This window comes from Vipera berus (assembly GCF_964194415.1).
Source record: "Vipera berus genome assembly, chromosome: 1".
Lineage (NCBI taxonomy): Eukaryota > Metazoa > Chordata > Lepidosauria > Squamata > Viperidae > Vipera > Vipera berus.
Window position 1 is genome coordinate 254,125,889 of NC_138202.1, and position 11,545 is coordinate 254,137,433.

General features: G+C 35.8%; 1 long non-coding RNA gene across 1 annotated transcript; it reads right to left on the reverse strand.

The window, feature by feature from the left end:
- Positions 1-2,146: 2,146 nt before the first annotated feature.
- On the reverse strand, positions 2,147-10,553 carry LOC308666978. Its single transcript, XR_014026199.1, has 3 exons — positions 10,531-10,553; positions 10,088-10,214; positions 2,147-3,010 (listed from the first exon to the last, which is right to left on the reverse strand). It is a non-coding gene; the product is annotated as an uncharacterized lncRNA (long non-coding RNA).
- Between the last annotated feature and the right edge of the window lie 992 nt (positions 10,554-11,545).

An 11,545-nucleotide genomic window follows, 5' to 3' on the forward strand; every position in this document is an offset into this window, starting at 1 on the left:
TTCTCAGGCTGTCATTACTCAAAATGTCTTTATTCTAAAATGCCCTTATCTCCATCACTATCTTTCAAGTCATCTGCTTCCTATTTCCATTCTTTTTTTTGGCAAAGATCTTATGAAGATACAATGTACATATCAATTCTTTACTTTCTTTCAAGATTACTATGTGCATTGTTCTTGTCTGCTTCCTTCCTGCCCTTTCCACTCACTTCTGCCCTTTTTATACAGATAGTCCTCAACTTACAGCAGTTTGTTTAGTGGCCATTCAAAGTTACAATGGCACTGAAAAAAATGACATGTCTGTTTTTCACTTAGGACTGATGCAGCATTCCTATCATCATACGATCAAAATTCAGATGCTTGGCAACTAACTCATATTTATGATGGTTTCAGTGTCCTGGGGTCATGTGACCATCTTTTGCGACCTTCTGAAAAGGAAAGTCAATGGGCAGGCAGATACTCTTAACAAGTGTGGCAAGAAAGGTCACAAAATGGAGCAAAACTCAAGTGAAAGGGCAGGAAGCAAGCAAGAACAATGAGCAGTGTAATGTGGACTACATGTATCGCAACTGTCTTGCTTAGCAACAGAAATTTTGGGCTCATAAGCCAAGGATTACCTCTATTGGCATTCTTGACTGGCAATGGAATTTGTATATTTTATGTAATACCTAACACACTGAGTGTAGTACCAAGCAAGTAGTATATTAATCAAAATAATGTAATAGTTTACACATCATATGGAGTAAAACACTGATTAGCATAGTAGACAAAGATGTACAAGCATCTTCCTTCAATCCTGCATGTCCTGGATATGTAAAGCAGGAGACTTGTACTATGAGTACCTTATTTATGCGGTTCTTCTTCCGTAAGGTGGGAGGAGAGAGAAAAAAATAATCAGCTTATCGAACATACCAATCTCTGCAAAACACATCTGGTCAGATGCATGATGTGTCTGACATCATGATGCATGATGCTGTGATGGAGCAGTGTTTAGAATGCAGCATTGCAGACAAACTCTGCCCATAGCCAAGAGTTCAATCCTGACCGGCTCAAGGTTGACTCAGCCTTCCATTCTTCTAAGATCGGTAAAACGAGGAGCCATATTGTTGGGGGCAAGAGGCCGACTCTGTAAACTTCTTAGAGAGTGCTGTAAAGAACTATGGAGTGGTATACAAGTCTAAATGCTATTGCCATTTATTGCTACTGCATAAAAGTGAGTAGAAGGCTCTTCTGTTACGGGTACTCTTAGTTTAGTAACCACAATTGGGGAAAGCAACTTACTGATTAAATGAAGTGGTACGCGACCGTGCTTATTACAATCTTAATTTAGCTTCTTTTGCTTTATAGGCCTGCAAAGGTCATAAATGCGAGCTTTGGTCATAATTTATTTTTTTATCACGGTCATATTTGCAAACAGTCGCTAAATGAGACAGTTTTTAAACAAAGGACTACCAGCATTGTGAAAAGTGAAGACTGGCCTGTTTCCTAGATCTGTGATTCAGTGAGAGAATACTTGCGGGGGTGCTAGGGATGGCAAAGAAAGGAAAGAAAACTGTAGGACTTTTTATGCATGACATCAGCTGCAAGGATATTAAATGCACAAAGATGGAAAGAGGAACATCTATTTCTTATTGCTTTTTTATTGTTTTAAGATGTTTTATTATTTAAGTTGTAATATATTTTTTGAATTGTAAACCATCCAGAGTTAGTGGAAGAATGGATCTTGAAACTAATGGAATTGGCTGAGACAATGAAATTGACGCTTTTGATTAGACAGTAAGTTGGTTAAATTTCTTGCAGCTTGGAAACCATTGTTAGATTTCCTACAAGACAGAGAAAAAAATGAACTTTGGGATTGAGGATTAGATCTGATTTGATTAGAGAAATATTGTGAATTGTTGAGTATATGGTTATGATTTATATATAGTTGATAGGTTAATATGCATTAGATGAAATTTAAATTAAGAATGTATGAATATTATTTTTAACCTTGATTATTTATATTTTAAAACTTTCAAAGTATTGATGTTATTCATTTAAATTTAGAGGACTCCCTGAGTCCCTAGGGAGAAGGGCGGTATACAAATTAAATAAAACGTAAACGTAAACGTAAACGTATTTTATTATTGGCTCTGTATTGTAGAAAGCCGGAGGTCATCTTTTTAAAATATCTGTTTTATGCATTTTTGGTTGCTTTTTCACTTTATCCTTTTATCCCCTTTCCCCTTTCCTTTAATGTTTGTATTTTGTTGTGTTTTTGTTTATATTTACACCACACACACATACACACAAATAGACTTCTAAAGCAGGGCTTTTCAACCAGTGGTATGGGTACCACCTGTGGTACATTGGCACCTGGCAGGTGGTACGCGACCATCCTAGAAAAGTGGTAGCGGGGAAGGAGAATGAGCCGAACCATTGGTAGCACCGCAGAAGCCTGAGCGAAAGATGGCTGGAGCTGCAGGGCTGTCAGGGCTCAGCAGAAGCACCAGGATCAGCGTCAGGCTCCAGCTGGAACTCGGCACTGATCCTGGCGCTTCTGAGCCCAGAAGAAGCGCCGATCAGCTGGAATGTTGCAGCATCTCCAGGGTCTTGTGATTTACATTCAGATGCTTGGCAACTGATTCATCTTTATGACGGTCACAGTGTCCCAGGGTCATGTGAAGGGACCAAAACCTGCTGCAACCACCCAGCAGACGGGGGGAATAAAAACCAAACACCCCCTACCCCACCCCTGCTGCCAATCCTCAACAGAAATGCTCACAACAATGAAAACCTCGGACAGGAGGAAGAGCGCCGCCGGGCGGGCAGGCAGGTGTCTTGCTCGGCTGTGGCTTGGGGGGCACATTTTTCAGTGCCATTGTAACTTCGAACAGTCACTTAGCGAACTGTTGTAAGTCGAGGACTACCTGTACTTCATCACTTTTTTTCCTTTTTCCTTTTTTTTCTTTTTTGGTCATCACGTTTTTGACACCTTGCTAGGCGACTGGTGGTACTCGGATGTTGCCATATCCTAAAAGTGGTACAATGGGTGAAAAGGTTGAAAAGCCCTGTTCTAAAGCACAGACAAAGGCTCTTATCTCACCAAAGGTGTTTTTTTCCCCAAGAACTCTTAAACTGGCTAATTCAACATACTGCCTACCTCTTTCTTCTTCTATGGAAGTACCAAAAATAATGTCCACAGAGAACTGAATTTAAAAAGAATGACATAGTTTCTATAAATGATTATTTAGTAAGATAGAAAACATTTGAGCAAAACACTGCTTTGCAATATTTTGGTTTTTTGGGACAACACATTGAAAAATTTAGGCTATGCAAGCAAGTATCACTGTAAAAATTGGGAGTCCTAATTTTCAGTAATTTATCTTTCAATATATACCCTGGAATTCCATTACATTTCAGTCTTTCCCACTAAACATCTAAAGTAAAATGAGGTCCATAGTAAGTTTTATAAAGGAACATTTCATCCTCTTTCATTAATGAAGGTAATTATGAGCTGTCACTTAACTTCTTGTATATTTCATAAACACAGAATCTGTTCATTCTCCTCCAGTCTAAACATATACATGCATCCTACGGGATAATCAGCGTAATTTTCTCTCATATCTTGCATACTCTTTGAACTAAAAATCCAAGTTCTCTATAGTGAAAGCAGACTGCCATCTATGGGTGTAAGTTAAAACTTAGCAAACAACCCACCACAAGGCCATTTTTTCATACTCAAATTAGAGGATTTATAATAGGCCATGATTCTCACATTTATTTGGATATAAACAACATTAAATTTGCTGGGTTACTTTATCAACTATAGAAATTCAAACTTTTAGTAAATTACTTCTGCTTGCACACTGAAAATAGGAAAAATAATAAACCCCAAAATGTGGTAGGAACATGTAAATTTTGCTTTCCGCATCTAAGCAAGATATAAATGACAGCAGTGTTCAAAAAGTTAGATTGGATATTTATTAAGAATAGTTGATGTCTTGGCATTACATAACCTCAATTGTATTTATGCAGCAAATACATTTTCACGCATCAGAAATATTCCTGTCAGAATATAACAATAATGTTATTTTTATATTCTGGTTGAATATACAGTAGACCTTCGCACATTAAAGCTAAGGAACTTCTTTCATCTGGACTTTTTAAACATTAAATCAAAAACTAAATGGGGATAAAAGAGGCACAAAGGAAAGCAAGTTGTATAAAGTGTCACATTATCACTGTTAACAAAAAGAAAGTCAACAGTTAACAAATAAAATATAATTTTAGCTTTACACCACTTTAAATGATGATTGTAATATACTTTGATAATCAATTAATTTCTAATGATCCAAGAACAGTAACATGTAGCTGGATTTTTTAAAACCTGCACTGCAGTAAACTGGCTGGATTATACAATGGACACTAAAGGTAGATTCAAAAAATAAAATGGCAAAAATAACTATAAAATAACTTGTTTGTAAATTAAACTTGTTAACTGAACATTATAGAAAAATTATAGCATTTTTTATGTTTGCATAATGTCTATGTTTTTGGGTAATGGAGAATTCTATTCAGTATTATAGCCAGACTTAAATGCAACTACCAAATCTGTGTTGAAAAAAATAGGCTATGTAAATATTGTTGGTTTTAATCAAGTTTCCCTCTCAATCCCTATTCATTCGGTTCTCTTATTTATAGGTCTCAAAAGAGTGATGTATTTGATTTAGCTAAATTTTTCAGCTACAATATGATGCATATATGATGCATTTAGATGCATTCTGAGACAATTTTTCTGAGCTCTAATATTTAGATTTGGAGTTGCACATTGCACTTTATAGATCCCATTTATTTGGTAAATTATGAACTTTACAAAAGTTGATTAAACATTCTGGGGAAAAAACCATCCTTAGCCACTATGGTTTTTATGTCAACCTAGCATATGCCCTCTTCGTCACCAGCACTTGGTGGCAACACTTGTGCAAAGTACGGAACAATCCATTTGCTGGATGTCTGACCAGGATCTCTAATAGAGAGAAGTGTTTTTGGAAAGAAGAAGAAGAAACATTTTAGAAATTTCCCCCAAAAAGGGGATAAAATGTAAACTAAAAATTAAAAATACACTGACACACACAGAAAAATAAATATGCTTTAAGGCTTGGTAATGAAATGTCTGTATTATAGAAAGGAGGTTTATAGAAAAACGAGAACAATTTGGTTTCTTCATAAAATTAATGTAAATAAATCCTCAACCCTACGGATTTCTTTCTGAAGAAAGATACAAACATTAAAAGAGATGCTATAATTACAAAACCAGTTAATTAATCATTCTGCATCCAAGATTTAAAAGTAAATTTAAAGATTTTTAAAAAATATTTTGTTGTCAGGGTTGTTCATATTTTAATTAAGGAGAAGAAGGGATCTCTTCCTTTTTCCAAACTATGAAGGCACCCAAATTGCACATTTGACAGTTTCAACTGCCACATAGCTAGCTTCTAGATTAACCAGACTGTTACTTTTAAATGCAAAGAAATTCTAATTTAATGAAATCTGTTCCATAACATGCAAGCTGATTCTATATATTGCAAAGGAGCATACTTATACAATTGCTACTATAACATATATATGATAATGCATTTTATTGGAAGACAAAATAGTCTCATAATTTGTTAGGATGACATCTATATGCTTCTTCACATTTTGGAGAACAATTAATAAACTAAAATAATCTAACATAAAATGGATACATTTCAGAAACCCTCAGGACCCCCTGCTTTATGTCTTAAAGCAACTTTGGAAATTGCATAATTGTTATAAAACAATTATTGGTAATTTAGCAAAGAATTCAGTGATAGTAATGATAGGTGCATCGTGTAAATGAAAGCTGATCTGATACCTCTGAATCAATACAAAGCCTACTAAAAAGTATCTAAAATAATTATTTCACCTCTAATGCAAGAACAGGATAATGACTCAGACCTCAGATTCCTTTAATAAAGAATACGTTAGCCTTCCATTCAATGGTACTGGAATTGCTATATTTTGTATATAACGGAGGTAAATTTTAAAATTACTTTTATTAAATATATCAAATGTATATTTTGTAATGAATAGTTTTAAAAGATAATGCACACAAGTGATATTGGTATAAAACTAGGTCTGATTTTAAGGTACAAGAAGATAAATACCCTTCTGCAACAATATTCTTTCACAATACATACAACGTTAGCAAAGTCAAATTGCATATCATTTTTGCAAGTTGTATAAAAAGAAAGTGTATATAACTGTATAATCACACACAGACTCACATTCTAGAATGTATGTGTTTAATATTTATAGTCTAATAATGTAATAAAGATAAATGACAGTTAAAGATTTGTGGATTTTTCCTATCCCCGTTTCTTCCTTTTATAACTATAAAACAGAGAACAGATACCGGTAAATGTTTTTTAAAAATGAAGAATGAAATTTATGGTAGAAATCTGAATCTGTCTGAAAGAGAAAGTGTCTGTTGTCATTTCTAATGAAGGGAAACTTCTGTAGTGGTCTAACCGGGGTATGTCCTGCATAGCAGCATTGATTCACAATAATAAAAATCTGTGCCTAGTGTGCAACTTGTTTTACTGCCAGTCTATCCGCAACATTTTGTTGATCTGACATAAAAGAAACTTGTAAGAGGACAAATGGATGCTGAAGGGTGTGTGGAGCTTCTAATATTTATGGCCTATATTCAAAAAATCTTCCTTGTGTCCTGGGAAAAACTGACATCTTTTCCCTTTATATAACTCTGTCTTCGTTGCATAACATTCAGCGTGCAAAGCGCACAGCTCCTCTAATTCTATACTAGTCTCTATCATCAGTAGCGTCTGGACTGAGGCTGAGGAAATTGTACTTATTACTTTACCATATAAATTGCTCCTTATTTCAGTTCCTGTTTCAGATATATTTCAAAATGGAAGGTGAGTTGTGTACCCCACAATTAAACAGGGCCTTTTTAATAGTGGCACTACAGTTTGAGAATCATCTCTCTGCAACTCTTTCAAATGTCCAGGGCATTTTATTTTTGGCAAGCTTTTATATTTTTATATTTTATACTTTTATATTTCTGTCACCTTAGCACCTTAGTAAAACAGCTTTACCTATTTTAAATTGCCTTTAAATTGTATTCTTGTTGTATTTGTTTTCTTTCTGCATGTAATCCTAGTTTTGTTTCTTAACATTGTTCCCTTAAACTCATTGGGGCTTGCTTCCAGGTAGTCATGAATTGGGCTGCATATTTAGTGATTTTAAAAAAAATCTACATAGTATTTTGTAGTAGGAAAGCTTTATAGAAAAATACAAAGCAAAGTAAGAAATGTGTTAGATAATTTTAAAGAATCTCGTGATGAGAAGGGCCTGGATGATTTCTTCCAGTGCTCAAAATGCAATAAAAATGCCAGAACAATCTTTCGAGAAGAAAAAGCGTTACAAAAAAAATTTACACAATAAATTACATGGAAACATGAGAATCCAATGTAATTTGGTGTTTATAATGTACACCCCCCCCACACTTTAATCCAAGTTCAAAATTTTTTAAAAAAGGAACAGGAAGACCAAAGAGCACAGTGAAATCCAAATCTCACTAAGTATTTTCTTTGGTGAAACCATTGCTTCCCAAGATTGCAGGAATAAATTACCAAAAAGCTTTTATTATAGAAACCTTCCTGTAAAAAGGATAGTCAAAGTATGTTGTAAGCAATAGAAATTAATAGTGCCAGCCTTTGGCCTGTTAATATTTAGTGCCAACAGGTCCCCTAGTGGTTTAATCAAATATTGCTGAATGACACCAAATGTGATTTGGCCTCAACATCTACAGATCACAAAGATTTATTATATAGTATATGGGCAAAAAAACAATCAGCATCGCTAAACACAATTTCCTGCTTTTAAACTTTCATTGTCTGGAATACTGGAGGAAGATAACACGTATCTTTTGCCTTCCAAACTACATGAGAAAATTTTCAAGATTAAAAATATCCCTTCAATATTTCTAAACCTTTCATGATGCATCTGGGGTATCTGAAATCATTTCATATTAAATGATTCTCCATAAAGTAGAACTAAACTACTATTGGTTTATACATTTGTTTTACTTACTGTATGCACACATTTCTAAAAAAAAATCATTTCCATGAACTGCAAGTCCACTGAAAGAAAAGTAGCATCGCCAAAACACACTGTTTTTTTCTTAGAGGAAGAATTAAGGATGCACTTACATAAAAGCTTATTTGATTCTTCTTCACTTTAATCACTGGCAATATATAAAAACTCGTGAAGAATCTATTATCAACAGTCCCAAATTTATTTTTAACCTTTGGCGTTACTGCATATCTTTAAATGCCGGTATCAACCGCATTTCATGCCTCATGCTGAGAGTAATAGGTAACTTCAGAAAACAAAGAAGAAATCAACACTAAAAGTAGTACTGCCTAAGTTCGTTCTTGGATGATTCTAAGATTTGGAGCTTGAAGATTAGGACTGCCTGCTGTCTGTGGACTCCCTTGCCACTTTATTCAATGAATTCTCCATTACACATATTCCACCCCAAGTGTTCTCTCTTCTCATGCGCTGCATGTCATTATTTCCTAAACTTATAAAGAGCATGCAGAGAACGTTCTGTGAAGCTACTTAAGAAGCCTCAAGACATCTTTTAGAACGCCAAGCTAAGATTACTTTAATTATTCTGATAAAAGCTTCATGAAAAAGATCTTTATTCATTTAGAGACATGCATGTTTCCCTTTGTATTTTTTCTACCGATTTCAATACAAATATGTTTATATAGGTTTAACATAAGCATGCCCTAGTAAACATATGACCTTCAGTGTGTGTTGTCCTGTTTCTGCTTTCCCCAAATGTGATGTAAACATTTGGGAAGACAAGAGAGAAAAGCAGAGAACTACTTGTTGCTTTATAAATGCTCAGCATTCCAAACAACTTTTCCAATTCACCCATCTAGTCCTAAGCACTGTTTATGTTTGCAGCACATTTCAAAGAAAGGGAGACTACATAAGTATGATCAGCATGGGATTACAAGCCCAGATCCTTCATTGTGTTATGGAATGTATTCCTCCTCAGCGAGGCCTGTCTTTTCAAGAAGCTAAGCAGTGTCATGGAAAAAAACCCTAGGTTTTTAATTTAGCCATGGTGTTCTCCTAATAATTCATTTATATGTGTGCAAATGGAATTTATGAATTATTACTAATATTGATTTCTTTTAATATTGTTTTAAGTAATGTTTGTTTTATCTAGGTTAGGCATATGGAAAGCTGTTGTTATGGCCTTGATCTGTCTCTCTCTGAAAAAAATAAAAGGATTAAAGGGATAGTCTAGGGGGGAAAAACCCCCAAATCCTTTAGATGGTGTAGCTAAAGTGTCCTGATTCCCACATCCCTCTTTATCAAAGATCTCCCTTATCATTTATCTGCAATGCTCCTGTACACAATTCTGCCTGAGAATTCTAGAGATTGTACAGTAAGTACCAAAGCTTTGCCATCTCCACTTCGTTTGGTACGTGCAGTGTACCAACCAAAGATTACGTTTACAGTTTAATCCATATTAAACTGCACATCTCTGAAACATAGGTAAGCAGAATTAAATCTACGTTAACACAGATCACTTGTAAAATTGTATATATGCATTCATTTCTACGATTTAAAAATCCTGCTGCCTTGAACTGGAAATAAAACAAGAAAATAATAAAGAAGAAAATATTCAGTGCCTGGATCAGAAATATTAACCTGGCTTTTTTGTGTGTGCTGTGTCTGTCTGTCGATCAGAAATATTAACCTGGCTTTTTTTGTGTGTGCTGTGTTTGTCTGTCTGTCTGTCTGTCTTTGTACTACATTTCATGTTTTTAAGTAATGCAAATAATTCTTCTTTCAATATTTTTAAATAGCTAAGACGGTGCCCATTTCTCTTCCTTATTCTACTTAAAAACACACCAAAATATTTGTTAGAATATACACTATGCCGAATCCTTCTCCCTCCGTCCCTTCCTTTTCCCAAAACACACAGACACACACAGACAAGAGAGACAAACGCACGTTTCCATGGAAATAAGTTATTTACCTTTTTTTTTTGTCTTCTTGGCATAACATTCACTGTAGGACTTTAAGACCCAGCTGTTTGTTTACAAACCACAAGTCAGCATGAGGTTGCTTTCGTTTTGTTTATCCTTTTACACCCTCCAAGAAAACTAAAATGGAAGGAAAATAAAGCCCAATGGAAATACATCCATCCCGCCTGATATCGTGCTGCCATTTTATCCCCTGTAATACACTGAAAACAGACGAAAGAAAACTGTGTTTACAACCCACTCGTGCTGACTTCCGCCCCCTTCACCTTTACAACCCGCGAACAGTAAGTACACCTTCGCCTTCCTAGAAAACTCTTCGTTTCCTGGCTACGGAGGATACTAAGCCTTTAAGCGACGATTTTAAAGACAATTTAAGATCAGAAAGAAGAAAGAAAATCACCGCCACGCCATGAAAATAGCAGAACCCACGCCGGACCTTTTATTGCCTCTGTGTATTTCCCTCCCTTAGTGACAGACGTTTCATTGGTTTTCAGACCGCCGCGCAAACTCTGTGGCGATTGGCCGAACAGGTCGAGCTTAGCTCTGTTGGTAGGGAAAAGGCTGGCGATCAGGCTGGCCAATCGCGTGCTTTGTTTCCAGGAGCAACATGGCACGAGGAGCTATTTCGGATCCTTACTACCGTGATGTCAGCGCTGGAGGCCAGGCGGGCTGGGGGAAAACGCGCCGAGTTGCAAAGGGGCGGAAAAAGTAGAGGCAAAAAAGCAGCTAAAGTAGTTGTAGAGCCAGTGCAAGAGACACATCTGACCTAACTAAATCGGTAGCGTTGGAAGCAAACGAGAAGGACCGCAATCACTAACGTAAATGCACACTGTAACAGTTCTTGGCATCCGCTCCCCCATCGGCGTGGGATTTACTACACAGAGACCCATTCTTTTTGTAAGACCGAGGTAGTCCAATGATACCGCTCTTCCTTGGTTACAGTTTTTTAAAATATAATTGGGGATTAATTTCCAGGATGCAATTTGTTAAATGGGTTTGCCAGTTGTAGTCAGGAAGCGTTGATCTTCTATAGTACATTTGCTTTAAAATGGTATCTTTTGAAAAGTAATGCTGATGCATTGTTTAAAAGGGTAGTGTGGTGGATACTATATTTATTTATTTATTTATTTATTACATTTTTATACCGCCCTTCTCCCGAAGGACTCAGGGCGGTGTACAGGGCAATAAATACAAAACAGAATACAAAAGTTAAAAACGAACTAAATAGATGCCCAAGGTTAAAACAATAATTAAGATATATTAAAACCCCAACCCTAACCCATCAGACCAGGTCAGACTGCTCAAATAGATACGTTTTTAGATATTCTGTATTAAAAGGTACTTGCTTTAATGGTTTGTTTCAGAGCAGTGGTCTCCTAATTTAGTGTTTCCAGGTGTGCTGACAACATCATCCCTTAGTTGCCTTAGCACGTTAGTTGAGTTGATAGAAA